Genomic DNA, 14,618 nt, shown 5'->3' with positions numbered 1-14,618 from the left:
TTTAAAAGTTCCCCAGGAAAAAAAAAAAAAAAAAAAAAAAAGGTCTCCAGGTGGTTCTAGTGTGGACCAATTACAGAACCCCTAATTGAAGACAACCAGAAACCATATTCCCTGTTTACCAATATTCTGTTACTGAAGCCTGAAGCCTCTACATTTCAAATGAAGCTAATACCCTGCACCTTGCCCTGCTAATTTCTCACTGCTAAAAGTCACTACTAATTTGTTTCATATTTTCAAAGCCTCATTAGGTTACTGGCCTGCTAATTACATATCCCAAATCATAATAAACCACTAATAGATGAAAATGATTTAATGTGTGCTACCTTTCTAATTAATGAATTTGCTTTTTAACCTAGTATTTAGCATATCCTAAGGCGTGAATGGATAAATAAAATATGAATTTTAGGCATTCTCACCTCTATAGAAATACTTTAACTCTGGTGGGACATTCAACTTTCCTTAAGTATTTCTACATGATTTTTTTTAAAAGATTTTATTTATTCATTCATGAGAGACACAGAAAGAGAAGCAGAGATATAGGCAGGGGGAGAAGCAGGCCCACTGCTGGGAACCTGATGCAGGACTTGATCCCAGGATCCCAGGATCCCAGGATCATGACCCAGGCCAAATGCAAACACTAAACCACTGAGCCACTCAGGTGCCCATCTACATGATTTAAATGGGAGCTCGCTATCCTGCTCCCATTATTAAGGAAGGAGATTGCAGGATGAATATGAAGTGAAAATATTTAAGGAAAATATCATGAAAGGTAAGGAAGTTGAGGATTCAAGTAATATAATATGGGAATCTATGCTTTTTTAAGGATTTTCTCATAGTTATTCTATTACTAAAGTGGAATTGTTAGGAAGAGTGGGTATTTTAAAGAGAATCAGTGATCGTTGATATAATGACAGAAGTTTTTGCTCACTGCTAAGGATGACTGAAAAAGGAAGTATGGATATAATTAATTAATTAGGATGTTTCCATCAGTGCTAAGGAAGGAGATTGGCCATTTATTGTAATCATTGCAGTTACATGAGACTAAAGTTAATATGAACCAAGTTTAGAGATACCTATCACTAAAAATTTTTTCAGAGGTGAAATGGTGATGTGATTAAGAAACTGGGAAAAAGTTATAGTCTCTGGTTTCAAATACAAGGGTCAATCATTTATTATTGTTGCTGCTGCTGCTGCTGTTGTTATTGTTATTTTTTAGAGAGGGAAGGAGGAAGCCCAGAGGGGAGGGAGAGTGAGAATCTTAAGCAGATGCCCTGCTGAGTGTGGAGCCTGACAAGAGGCTCAATCTCACTGTCCTGAGATCATGACCTGAGCCAAAATCAAGGTCAGTGACGCAACCAACTGAGCTGCCAGGTGTCCCCAATCATTTTTTAATTGTTTGACCTTGAACAAGTGCCTCACGTTGTTTGGCTGTAAAATGGGGATTGTGTTTATCTTTACCTCATCAGTTTGTATTTAGGAGAGAGGAGTTTAAATGGGTTAGTAGTGTAAGTAAAATCCTTAAAAAGCACATGGACACAGTAATATATATAGATATTAACTATTATTATTACTAAAAATGTGCAAAGCTACATATGTTTCTAGTTTATATACAATTATATCTATACATGCTGTCATGGTTCCAATTACCAATCTCTTACTCCCAAGAATTTACAAGTTTTTACAATTCAGAATGTCTCCGGCCTTTTTATTTCCTGGCCTGTAATAAGACATTGCAGTATTTCATAAACTAGGTTGAATCACTGCACTTTGTCTCATTGTATTGATTTGATATTTTCTATTGATTTGTATCACAATGTCTCTGTCTCTCTGGATGACCTACCTGTCAACCTTTGAAAGTCTTGTTACTATAACTTATTCAATGTCTAATCCATGAAGTTAACTGTTTATTGCTGGTATTTTTATATCTACTTTATATTAATCCTTTAAAATACCCATTTGGGTAAGTATATTCCCCTGTTGGAGATGAGGAAACTTGGCCTTAAATGTTACATAATTAACTCCAAATCATTCAGCTCATTAAATATCTGAGTAAGAATTCAAACTCAGACATAGATGTTTATGCGCTCATAAACCAAAGTTTATGCCCTGTTGCCCCTGATTTCTTCTTGGTGCTCTAATTTCTTTTTTCTTTAAGATGTTATTTATTTATTTATTTATTTATTTATTTATTTATTTATTTATTTATTCATTCATTCATTCATTCATCTAAAGTGAGAGCAATGGGGAGGGGCAGAGGGAGAGAGAGAATCTCAAGCAGACTCCCCACTGAGCATGAATCTCCACCTGGGACCCTATCTCAAGACCCTGAGACCCTGACCTGAGGCAAAATCAAGAGTCAGCTGCTGACTGAATCACCCAAGTATCTCTTGGTGCTCTAATTTCTAGCCACATATTTTAGTTTATTTTCTTTCTTAAACAGATTATTCACCTTTAACTTCAAGGATGAATTGGTGTACAAGTTTTATTTAGACAAATACACAGATTGGCTTATAATAATATTTTATTTCATTTAGAAATGTTATTCTCTTATTATTGGTCTGTACCATCATGTAGATCATGAAGCTATAGCAATTTAGTGAACAAGAATTGTTCATAGAGAACTGGCAAGGGTTTCTGAGAAAACCACTTTGGTTAAGAGATGTTTAGAGCAAGAAAAGACTTCCTGTTCTATTGAGATACATGAATGTATGAAGGCTTATTTTCAAACTGTTATTATCATTTTCTATCTGCTTTAAAGGTGACATATTATGCTGGTTCAGGCCAAAACTCTGAGACCAGCCTTCTTGGCTAGGTTAATCTTAGAGATGTCACTGATGATGTGATCGTCAAGTGTGAATATCCAGCTACCAATCTCAAGTGAGGATTCCTACCTCATGGAGAATAGCCAGCCACCAGAAGTAGGAGCTTGCACACTGGCTCACTGCATCATCTATTTGTTCGGAGTCCCAGAGGAGGACTCAACACACAAAGCATTGGTTGAGATATTTTACTCACAGAAAGCAGAAGAGACACAACAGAATGAGATTGGTATTTGTTGGTGTGTGCTGATCTACCACGGCTGGTAGGTCTCTCCCAATGCATGCACCCTTCTCATGCTATAGGGGAAGATTCCATTCCCTTCCATTTGGGCACTGGCCAGGTGACATATGATAATCTTAAGTTATACTAGGAAGCTCACTGAGTATCCAGAACAGAATGTTTTCTCTTAATAAGAATATGGGCCAATGATATAGTCCAGGACATGGCTTCCATATTGGGGAATATTCCAGGGCCAGGGGACTGATGGGGCAAGCCCAGTGAAGGGCAACAGGTCATGCAATAGCTGCTTCCCCAGCAGTGATTATAGTCAAATTACATAAACTCCATATCACAAATTGGGGGTCATGATAATTTCACCCTCATAAAGTATTGGGAGGATTAGATAAGTTAATATATGAAAAATGCCAAGAACAGGGCCTGGCATATACTAAGCATTCCATTAAGTATTAACAATATTTGTCCAGCTGTGATAATTTTAGAATATGACTATTGTTTGGTGCCCCTCTGTGGGTGCCGTGCTTAAACTCCATTCCTTTTGTATCTTGGTGGGCTTGTGACTGCTTCAGTCAATAGAGTATTTCTGAAGTGACACTATGTCATGTCCTAAATGAAGTCATTAAGTGACCATGCAGCCTCTGCTTTTTTTATGGGGACATTCACTCTTGGAGCTTCACGAAAAAAGTCTTTGTAGATTGAGATTATCATGCCAGAGAAGTCTCACAGAAAGACCATGTAAAGATGACTAGATACTACATAGAGCAAGAGAATGATGCTCAATGCCTTCCCGCCCCACCATCCCAGCATGGTCAAGTCTTCCCAGCAGAAGCCCCAGACATGAACCAAAGATTATTTACTCTCCCCTGCCATCTCTAAATTCCTGACTCACAGAATTTGCAACCATAATAAAATTATTGTTTTATACCACTGAATTTTAGATGGTTTGTTACACAGCAAACGGCAACCAGAATATCAGCCTCTTTATGTTTGTAGCATATATTAGAATCACAGGTTTTGCCTTATAATTGGGAATATTATTTTGCCTTATTACCTTTATAACTACTGTCTTTCCAATGGTTCCCTTCTAACTCAAACCAACTGAATCCAACTCAGTTCAAACGAATAACCTGAGTTTTTGGTTTTTGCTCTCTGATTACCAAACACTTTAATTAAAAAAAAATTTACAAAACTACTACAATTTGACAGTTCCCAATCTTTCCACAACTCCTTCAGTGCTACTTACACTCTTTCCTACATGAGGCAAGTCAATCATTTCTCCTTATGTATTTTTCTCCATCTTGCTTTTCTCCTGAATAGATTGATCTGCCAACGTCCTATTACCCTACACTTTCTGATCTTAGATGATCTTGGCTCCTCTTTCACAGAAAAATCATGGTAGGAACCCTGTCTTTTTCTCTGCTGTCTTCTGAAAAGTGATTGGCATCTCTAGCTAATTGATCTTCTATTTTCCATCCTCCACTTTTCTTTCTTTATTCTCTCTTCATCCTAACTTAGTGAAAAGGTAGTAGTCTTCCTCCCATCTAAGGCTAATCCCAAGGCCTTAAATTTATATGATACCTCTTCTTGTTGCCTTGGAGCACTTGCTCCAGTAATGATCTATTCTCTCACCAATATTTTCGAATTTTATCATCTAAATCTTTTTTTGTGTACTGATATGGTCATGTTTAAATGTCTCCTATTCAGGCAAAAGAAATCATTCTATGCTGATTTTGATGAGTTAATCTTTTAACTTGTCTTTTGTATTCTTTTGCATTTATTGAATTTTTCTAGTGCATACATGCTATGCATAACAGAAAATATAATAGGGTTAATTTGAATTAACCACTTTTCTAAGTTCTAGGCATGGGTATACAATGAAAAAAAAACACAGAAATTTTATTCTCCATTACTTCAACCTCTTTGGACAATATATGAATGCAGACAGCATATTAGATGTCTCAGAACAGCATCATTTGTAAATTTAGTAACCAAATCTCATTACACGCGACTTCTGGGTTTAGCTCAGATATATAGAGAGCTAGAATGTCATTGTCACCCTTATGACAAGAGAAAAAAAGTTGAACATACTGCAAATTAGATTTTTCTTGAACTCTAGAGAGAATTGGAATGGCAAGGAAAAAAGTTCATCCAAAATCTGGAGAAAAAGCAGCACAAGCAGGGAGAAACAGGACACAGCCATTTGTTTAGTTGGGTTAGATGCCACCAAATGCCATATAAGTCAGTGAAAATATTAAGCTAGACATTTTTAATTAATTGCAAAAGCCTGAGGAGGCTTAATGTTAGACTATAAAGCCCCTGAGGGCCACAGACATAAGATAGTCGTGTCCCTTTTGCAGAGCATTTTCTCTTGGAGCCCCACAAGGTTCTCAGGGAATATCAGGGAGAAATCTGAATAAGGCAGAAAACAAAACAAAAACAGAAGAACTTCCTTCATGGTTCTTCCTGGGGTTGAAGAATGATAACCACTGCCAGAACTCCATCCAGACTCCTCTTTCTCTCTCTCTTATGAAATAAAATATTTTTTTGTTTTTGTTTTTTTTTGCAGATCTTTCGGGTAGAAAACAACTAAATTTGTAGATCAGGTGCAGAGGTGGAAATTCATTGCAACCCAAGGTGGAAATGGGTGGCTGCCACCCTTCCCCATCCCAAATGCATCCCCCATCTCATCTAAAGAGCAAAATCCTAATCTGTAGGAGTTAGGGCCTCAAAATAATAAACTAACAGCACTAGTGGAAAAGTACTGAAGTTAAGGATGAAAACAAAGAATTTTTTAAAAAGTTTCTACTTGGAGAAGGAGCTAGGGAATGCACTAGCTCCAGTTTTGTATCTGGAGAAGAGACAGTATACTTACAAAGGGCACATAGCTGAGGTCAAGGCTCATAGTGTCTGCTTAAGACTGAGGCTGGTCAGAGCATCAAACACCCCACCCAAGACCCTACCAACAAGCTAACATGCAACTAGTAAAACTAATAGTGGAAGACATCTGGGAGAACTCCAAGACACAGGCTTTCTCTAGGAAGAAGTGCAAAGGACAATTCACAACTAAGTAGAGAGACAAACAAAAGGTATTACTAGAGGAATTTGTAGCCTTGATGCACTGAAGATAACCCAAACCCAGCCCTATATCACAGCCAAGTGACACTCGCCCCAGGAATGCAAGGCTTGTTAAATATTGAAAAAAAATGTATTTTATCATATTAATAGACTTACTAAGTAAGAAAAAAACATTTTATCAACAAATGAAGAATAAAATCATTTGGCAAAATCATACATCTGTCCCTGATAAAAAAAAAAAAAAAACATTCCACAAACTAGAAGCAGGATACTTTCTTAATCCAGTAAAGAATATCCACAAATCCTACAGCTAACATTATATTAGATAAGGGTCTAATTTCTGTCTAAGATCAGGAATAAGACTGGAATGCCTGGGTGGCTCAGCGGTTGAGCATCTGCCTTTGGCTCAGGGCATGATCCTTCCTGGGATCCAGGATCGAGTCCCACATCAAGCTCCCTGCATGGAGCCTGCTATTCCTTCTGCCTGTGTCTCTGCCTCTCTCTATGTCTCTCATGAATAAATAAATGAAAGCTTAAAAAAAAAAAAGATCAGGAATAAGGCAAGGATGCCTCCTTTCCCTCCTCATATTCTACATTATGTTGATGTGCTAGTAAGAAATATTTGCAATAAGGCAAAAAGAAAAAGGAAAATAAAGGGCATATAGATTAGACAAAGAGAAGTAAAACAAAAGACATGATTGTCTATACAGATAGTCACAAAGATTATCTTAAAAAGGGCTCCTAGAGCTTTAAATACGTGTAATTCATTTTGTCAATGATTTCTTTGTCAATGATGCTTTTAAAAGCTTTTAAAAATTGCAAGCTAACAAAAGCATGTTAATTTGCTCTATGGAGTTGACAATGACTCCCTAAATATTAAAATATACCTCCTAAAGTCTCAGCCAGTTCCTACTACAGTCTCATGGTCTCCTACCTCTCTTTTCAACATGACAGATGGCGCAGTGTCCTTCATTAGTCAAGGACTGTCTGGCAGGTGGAGTGGCGGTGGCCACCTCCAGGACCTTTGTAGTGCCCATCAAGCAGGTCAAGCCGCTGCTGCAAGTGCAGCCTGCCAGCAGGCAAATCACCACACGGAAGCAGTATGAGGGCCTTATAGACTGTGTGGTTCAGATTCCCCAAGGACCAAGGAGCTCTGTCCTTCTGGTGCGGTACCTTGGCCAATGTCATCAGATACTTCCTCACTCAGTCTTTCAATTTTGCCTTCAAAGGTCTTCCTGGGTTGTGTGGACAGGAGAACCTAGTTTGGGCACTATTTTACAGGGAATTTAGCATCAGGCGGTGCCACTGGGGGCAGAGCCTTGTGTTTTATGTATCCTCTTGATTTTGCCCGTACCCATCTAGCAGCTGACGTCAGCAAAGCTTAAACTGAAAGGAAATTCAGCTTGGTGACCACCTGGTTAAGATCTACAGATCCAATAGGATTAAGGGCCTGAACTGGCTTTAATGTATCTGTGCAGAGTATTATCATCTACCCAGCTGCCTACCTTGGTATCTATGATACTGCAAAGGGCATGTTTCCAGATCCCAAGAGTACTCACATCTTCATCAGCTGAACGATGGCACAATCCACCACAGTGATTGCTGGGCTGACTTCCTGGGGTGGTATGATGATGCAGGTAGAGGGCAAAGGTCTGACATCATGTACGCAGGCAGGCTTGACTGCTGGAAGAAGATTGCTCATGATTTCAAGCGAGCATGGTGCAATGTTTTCAGAGGCATGGGTGGTGCTTTTGCACCTGTCTTGTGATGAAATCTAGAAGTTCAGGCAAGTTATTTCCTAGTTGTCCCCCTCGTGAACAGGCATGTTGTATTATACGATATACCTAAACACTCTTGACAGACTGTTGGCTGTCTATTTATCGGTGGTAACTATTTACTGGTTCCAAATGGGAAGCCATAATATCCATCTGATTGGTTTTCTCTTAAAGCCATTTCCATGATGAAGAGACACAATTATATTTTTTGTTTCAGTCACTCCTGTTTGAAGAAATAAAAAATATATGAAATAATACTGCCTTTTAGAAACAATTACTTTTACTTTTTTTGTAATGAATATTGATCCATTTTTTTCCAAACAAGGAATAGATTCCAAAATTCTTTGTAACTAATTCATTATAATTGCATGATTAGGCTCTAGGAGTATACTTATCTTCTTATTTTCTTTTGAGTGGGCCTGGTATTGAACTAAAGATAGTATCACTCCATGAAGATCAACATTTAAAATGAAGACTTCTCAACATTTCTATTATTTTTACATAATTTTATTTCAATATAATATTTTGTTTTAAAGAATGCCCCTAATTTTTCTTATGAACTTTCTCAGAATATTATTGATTTCAGTAATTTCATATCCATTTGTAAACAGATTTGTCTTTGGATTTACTTTATGATTACATTACTTTCATACCATCTGTTATAATTATTTCGCTGTGATTTAGCCCCTTTTCTTTTAAGCAGTGGGAATAACTTTGTGCTCTAACCCTTAGCAAATCCTTCCACCATAATTCTCTAGGGATAAGCGGTAGTTAAGAAATCAGCTTTATGTTTGAATATCCAAATTAATTAAATGGACATCAACAGGCTTGCCTTAGAGTATGTGCCCCTCAAAGACATTGTCCATTTACCGAACCCCTAATATTAGTTTGTAAAGGTCTGTACTTCTTTAGAGAACTTGTGAGTAATGTTTACACCTTCTTAAAACTATTTAAGTGCTACCCTGAATGTTTTCATTCACTGAATGTTACACCTTCACATGTTTTCACTCAATAGATACCCTAGGGCGCTCTGAAATTTCTAGTGGGACATGGAAACATTTAATTTTTTTTAAAAAAGTAGCTGAACAAACATCAGTAGCTGGGCAAACATCAGTATATTACAAGCAAAAATAAATTGAAAGATGTATCCCTTCCTAATTGTATTGAAAGAATTCAAATGTTTTCCATGGGCTGTCTAAACTTAATTCTGTAGGGCAATTGATTACCTATTGTTAGTGACATGAACCACTTCCTTTTGGGTCACTGAAATTATTAGAAAACAGTTTCCTGGAGTTGTGGGGCTCACTTTCACTCTTTTAATATAACCTACTTAGAGGATGGAGCACAATTTCTAATGTGTATACAATAATTTTATAGACTCCATGCAACCTAATTTGAAACAAACTTTTGGGTTTAGACGAATAAAATTGTTTATTGTGTCTACCAAATCTTTACCTTATTTTATGAGCTGTAGATACAGCCTCTTCATATTCCTATTCTTCCTCAGTACCTAAGATGTTACTGTCTTTCACAGTAAGTGAACCCTGAGTTAACGTGGTATGTAAGCCATATAAACTTAAAAAAGATCCCAAATTGACAGGTCTTTCCTCTCACAATTAGAGAACTCTACCACTGTTTTTGAAGTACATTTTTTGTCACCCAAGACTAGTGATTCAAAATAGCTGCTTCTCTCATCAGGGAAATTATAAGCAATTATGAAACCATATCCTCAGCCCATAATAATTGGATAGTAAACACATTTTACTGAAAGAAATGCAATAGGCTTATTTCTCTAGATCTTCTAAATTTTAAACTTTGGATAAGTCAGGTCACTAAAGATTTAGAATCTAGATGTTCTTTACTTTGTTAAATTAGTTTTATATAACTATACAGATATCTATTTAGCCTACACTGAGGAACTATAACAAATATGTTGTAGCTACTTTGTGTTTTGGCAAACCGATTATATAAATCAATACATATTCAATACATTCAATAATGTCTATGGGACAGGCAATAATGCTAGTCACCACGTTCCATGTTGCCATATTCTGAGAAACTCTTGAGGGGCAGATTTTTCTCAGTAGTTTCCAGCGCCTGAAAAATTCTCCTATGTACAACAAATGGCAAGTTTTATGGCTGAATATAATCTGATTAATGTAGCTGATTTTTTTTTTTCAGATGATAATTTGTGACTTACCCCTGGCTAGTGTGAAGAAGAATGTGACAGTGTATATTTGTATAGTGATCTTACCCCCGGATTCATCTTCTTATTTTCCTCGTGTTTTTCTTACATCATAGGTATCTTCATTCACTCAGAGCCTAAGGCAGCTCTGACTTGTCTGGTAATAGGGCTATTCCTTCACTTCAAAATGGTGACAGTAAAAATTTGAGATGATGCCAATATAGAACGTATCAAGCTTGTGACAAGAAGCAGGAGTTGCTATCAGGAGTCTAAAGAAAACAAATAACAGAGAAGATTGGCAGATGCTCTGCTGCTGACTCTCAGGAGCGTGCATAAACACATGAGTTTCCTTCAAATGAGGAATACGGGCTGCTGTTTCTGCATTCTGCTGGCATAACTGAAGCGAGCTTTACTATATTTTTACTGTTTTGCTACCCATATTTTAATACGAGCTCATGTGACCTGAGGAAAGAGGCTCAGTCAGGAAGTATGTGTCTAAAACCTAAAACTTTAATGGCTTCATTTTCTATACTATTGAATATAAACTCCCCAGAAAAACTTTTAAGACCTTTGACAATGCAACTAGATGTTTCACCAGTACATGTTCATCTTTATTTTGAGATACCTTGTAAATATATCATACTAACTTACTCCACCAATCAGTCCCTTATTTATCCATCCATTTATTCAATTAACATGTTAGTATTTATTAGTTTTATAAGGTAATGGTTATTAAAAGCCTGCCATTATGTATTTAGTGTAATGCTGGCAGCAGCATCCCTCTTCTCCATTATTATTTAGGATTAAAAATGTTAACTTCCTAAGAAAACCAGTAATGTCTACCTCCCAGAAGAGTGACTGATAGTAATTCCTAAGTCTAAATTAAAATAATTTTATTTTTGTGCTAATGAGCTATTATAAAAGAAGAAGAGCCCAGGAAATGTCAATGTATTTAATTTATAAAGATTTTATAATGTTTTATTTTATGTTTAATCTTTATTTTATAATGCCACTTAGAATGTATTCTAGTTGAAACAACTTTGAAGAATTAAATTGAAAGTTCATTAACATTACTCTGGGGAGACATTAATAAATAAGTTACAATAAACATTATCTATGTTATATTGAACTGCACTGAAAACCAGAACTCACACTTCCAGTAAGTTAGGCCACACTGTTCTATTAAGTAAAGATGTATGAATCCTCATGTCAAGATGTTTAGCGGGAACCCAGAAAAAAAAACAAAACAGAACAGAACATCTATTAGCCTCAGTAAGTCCAAGGTGAGACCAACTGAGTGGAATGATTATCCATGCCAGCAACGGGGGATTTTTTTAAAAAGTGTGCATGTGTGTGTGTGTGTGTGTGTGTGTGTGTCTGTGTGTGTGTGTGTATGTATACATATACATACACTCTCTCTATTTATGTATATAAGTATTTATGTATATAAAGAGAGAGAGAGAGTGCGCTCTGCAACTCAAGATGTGGTACATTATATGATATCATTGGAAGTATGCAGGATCCTTACTGCATCCAAATGCATTTTATCAGGATGTCCAAGTAATGTGCAAACATTAAAGTTTGACAAACATTGCCATAAGCACTATGGAGACTAATACAGAGATTGTTAGCCTCCCAGCAAGGACAAATGGACTCCCAAGCAGTATTTGAAGAAATGTTATTGAAGTGACTTGTTATAAGCTGTTATTGTGTATCTCTCCCTGCCCAGATATTTCTATATTCAAGCCCTAGTATTTCAGAATGTGTACGTATTTGGGGATTGGGTACTTAAAGAGGTAATAAAATTAACAAGAGGTCATAAGGGTGGTGGGCCCTAAAGCAATATAACTGGTGTCCTTATAAGAGGAGGAAATATGGATGCTGGTGGATGGGTAGAGAGGGAAGACCATGAGACGATACAGGGAGAAGATGCCCATCTACAAACCAAAGAGAGAACCATCAGAATACAGAAATCCTGCCAACACCTTGACCTCACAGTTCTAGCCTTTGGAATTGTGAGGAAAATAGACCTGTGTTGTTTAAGACATCCAGTCTCTGGTACTTGTTATGGCAGCCTGAGCAAACCAATACAGGTCTATTCATAAATGTTTGGGCAGAGTTAAGAATGGTAGAGTACTTCCAGACTAACAAATCAAAGAACTGTCCCCACTTCTAGGTCCAAGGGCAGTTATAACTGTAGTGAAAAGATTCCCTTGTAGAAGCGATGGTCTTAAGAAGTTTAATGCAGCTGCCAAATAATCGTAGGCTGGCAGGAGAGAAACATGGAGAATAAATATCCACAACACTTACTACTTCTTCAATTTTCTTTGTCCTCTTGGCTAAATCTAATTGGCAGCCAGAGGGTAACAGTCTACTGATGATGCAGTTTGTATAAGTTAACCTCCTAAGGGAAAAACAGCGTAGACGATGATATGAAGTAGTTTGGAAGAGCAAATAGAAATCATGCAGCAGAACTGCTTATCTTTCTTCCTTCCTGTTTATTAAATGGTCCTCATTTACACCCAGCCAGAGGACTGCTTTTCTAATGTTCTTGCATCTATCTGTGCATAGCCACAGGATTACCTTCTTTTTCAGATATGAATAGAAATTGTTGGGTGGAACTTCAAGTCATGCTCCTTACAAAAGGGATATAGCTAGCTGGAATATGCCCTTTGCCCCCTCTCCCTTCTTGCTGAAGCCTGTAATGGATCTGACCAATGCTCTGACAGTGGTGGGAATTCAAAGCAGATATATGGGAGGGATTTAGGTCTCTGATAACTGTGCAACACCTCCAAGTCCTGCATATGCCACTTTGGCATGAGTATTATTTTAATCTGAATCCAACTGGGAACTCACAGATGCAAAAAGTTCTCCTCCTTCTCTTATCTGCCCAAAAGCTGGGAATAAATTTCCCTTTGAGGAAATCCTATATCAGAGAGAGAAGGGGACTCTTATCATCTCAGATGAGGAGTTGATACCAAGATCAATTTGTGTAAACAACCCTTACTAAAATAGCTCCTACCTTCCATTATGAATTCCCTCATAAGTTTTCTAGTTACTTCCCCATAAATTACTGTCCCTTGAAACCCAAACCCCTTGCCTTCGTTAAAAAGGTCCCAATTCTAATACCCCTTGAGTATTGTTTCTTTTCTGTGAACTCCCATGCACATAAATATTAATAAAAATTATGTGCCTTTTCTTCTATTAATTTGTCTTTTATTAGTTTAATTCAGAAATCCCCAGTTAGTGAATCTCATGTGGTAGGGAAGAGTTTTTCCTCCAGGCAGTGTAAAGTTGGACTGAATTCAAACTGTTACAGAGGTGAAGGTGAAGAAAGCTATTTAAGAAGCTTCAAGAGATAATGAATCTATATTAATTTTTAAGTTAAATAATGTCTCAGAAGATTTTCTGAGGTAAGGCCTTCTGTGCAACCCCAATAAAATCACAGAATTATTCTAAGTGTCATTTTTCTTACCTATAAAAAGAGTTTAATAATAACATCCCTAGTACACACAGATAATTATTCTGAAATATATATGATAGTACTTGATAAATAATGAAGAAAACGAGTTGAGAATCAGAATTTTGTGATCTAGTCCTTGGTCTAACTAATTGGACCTAATTAGTCACTTTTTTTTGGTTGATGGTGAATTTTTTAAAAGATTATTTATTTATTTATTTATTTATTTATTTATGGTCATTTTTAAAGGATTTATTTATTTATTTGAGAGAGAATGATAGAGAGAGTACTTGAATGGGCAGAGGACCACAGGAAGAGAGAAAGAAGCAGACTGCCCCTGAGTAGGAAGCCCAATGTAGGGTTCTAGCTCATGAACATGAAACCATGACCTGAGCTGAAATCAAGAGTTGGATAATTAACTGACAGAGCCACCCCAAAACCCTGAGAGTGTCCTTATCAGAGGCTCTGTTGGATGGATTCACTTAAATCTATACAATGGAATATTACTCAGCCATCAAAAGAATGAAATCTTGCCATCTGCAATGACTTGGATAGAACTAGAGGGCATTACACTAAGTGAAATAAGTCAGAGAGAAACAAACACCATGATTTCACTCATATGTGGAATTTAAGGAACAAAAAAGATGAACATAGGGGAAGGGAAGGAAAAATGAAATAAGACACAAACACAGAGGGAGGCAAACCATAAGAGACTCTAAACTCTAAGGATCAAAATGAGGGTTGCTAGAGTGAAGGTGGGTAGGGGATGGGGTAACTGGGTGATGGAAAGTAAGGAGAGCACTGGAAGTAATGAGTCCTGGGTATTGTATGCAACTGATGAATCATTGAATTCTTCCTTTGAAACTAATAACCCACTATATGTTAATTAAATCAAATTTAAATTAAAAAGTTTTTAAAGACTTTATTTGATTTTAACTAAGAATTTGACAATTATATGATTTATTTTTATTTATTAGGGATTATGATATAGGTTTAAATCCAATCGCTGAACTTTAGTATCTGTAAGGAATCTGCCTACATAATAGTGAATATAATGTGATATTAA

General features: G+C 36.8%; 1 pseudogene; it reads left to right on the top strand.

Annotated features, from left to right (window-relative positions):
* The first annotated feature begins 7,079 nt into the window (after positions 1 to 7,079).
* Positions 7,080 to 7,915, top strand: LOC112918355 (ADP/ATP translocase 2 pseudogene; annotated as a pseudogene).
* The last annotated feature ends 6,703 nt before the right edge of the window (positions 7,916 to 14,618 follow it).

Source organism: Vulpes vulpes, chromosome 3, assembly GCF_048418805.1.
Source record: "Vulpes vulpes isolate BD-2025 chromosome 3, VulVul3, whole genome shotgun sequence".
Lineage (NCBI taxonomy): Eukaryota > Metazoa > Chordata > Mammalia > Carnivora > Canidae > Vulpes > Vulpes vulpes.
This window is presented reverse-complemented; position numbering and strand designations above follow the sequence as displayed.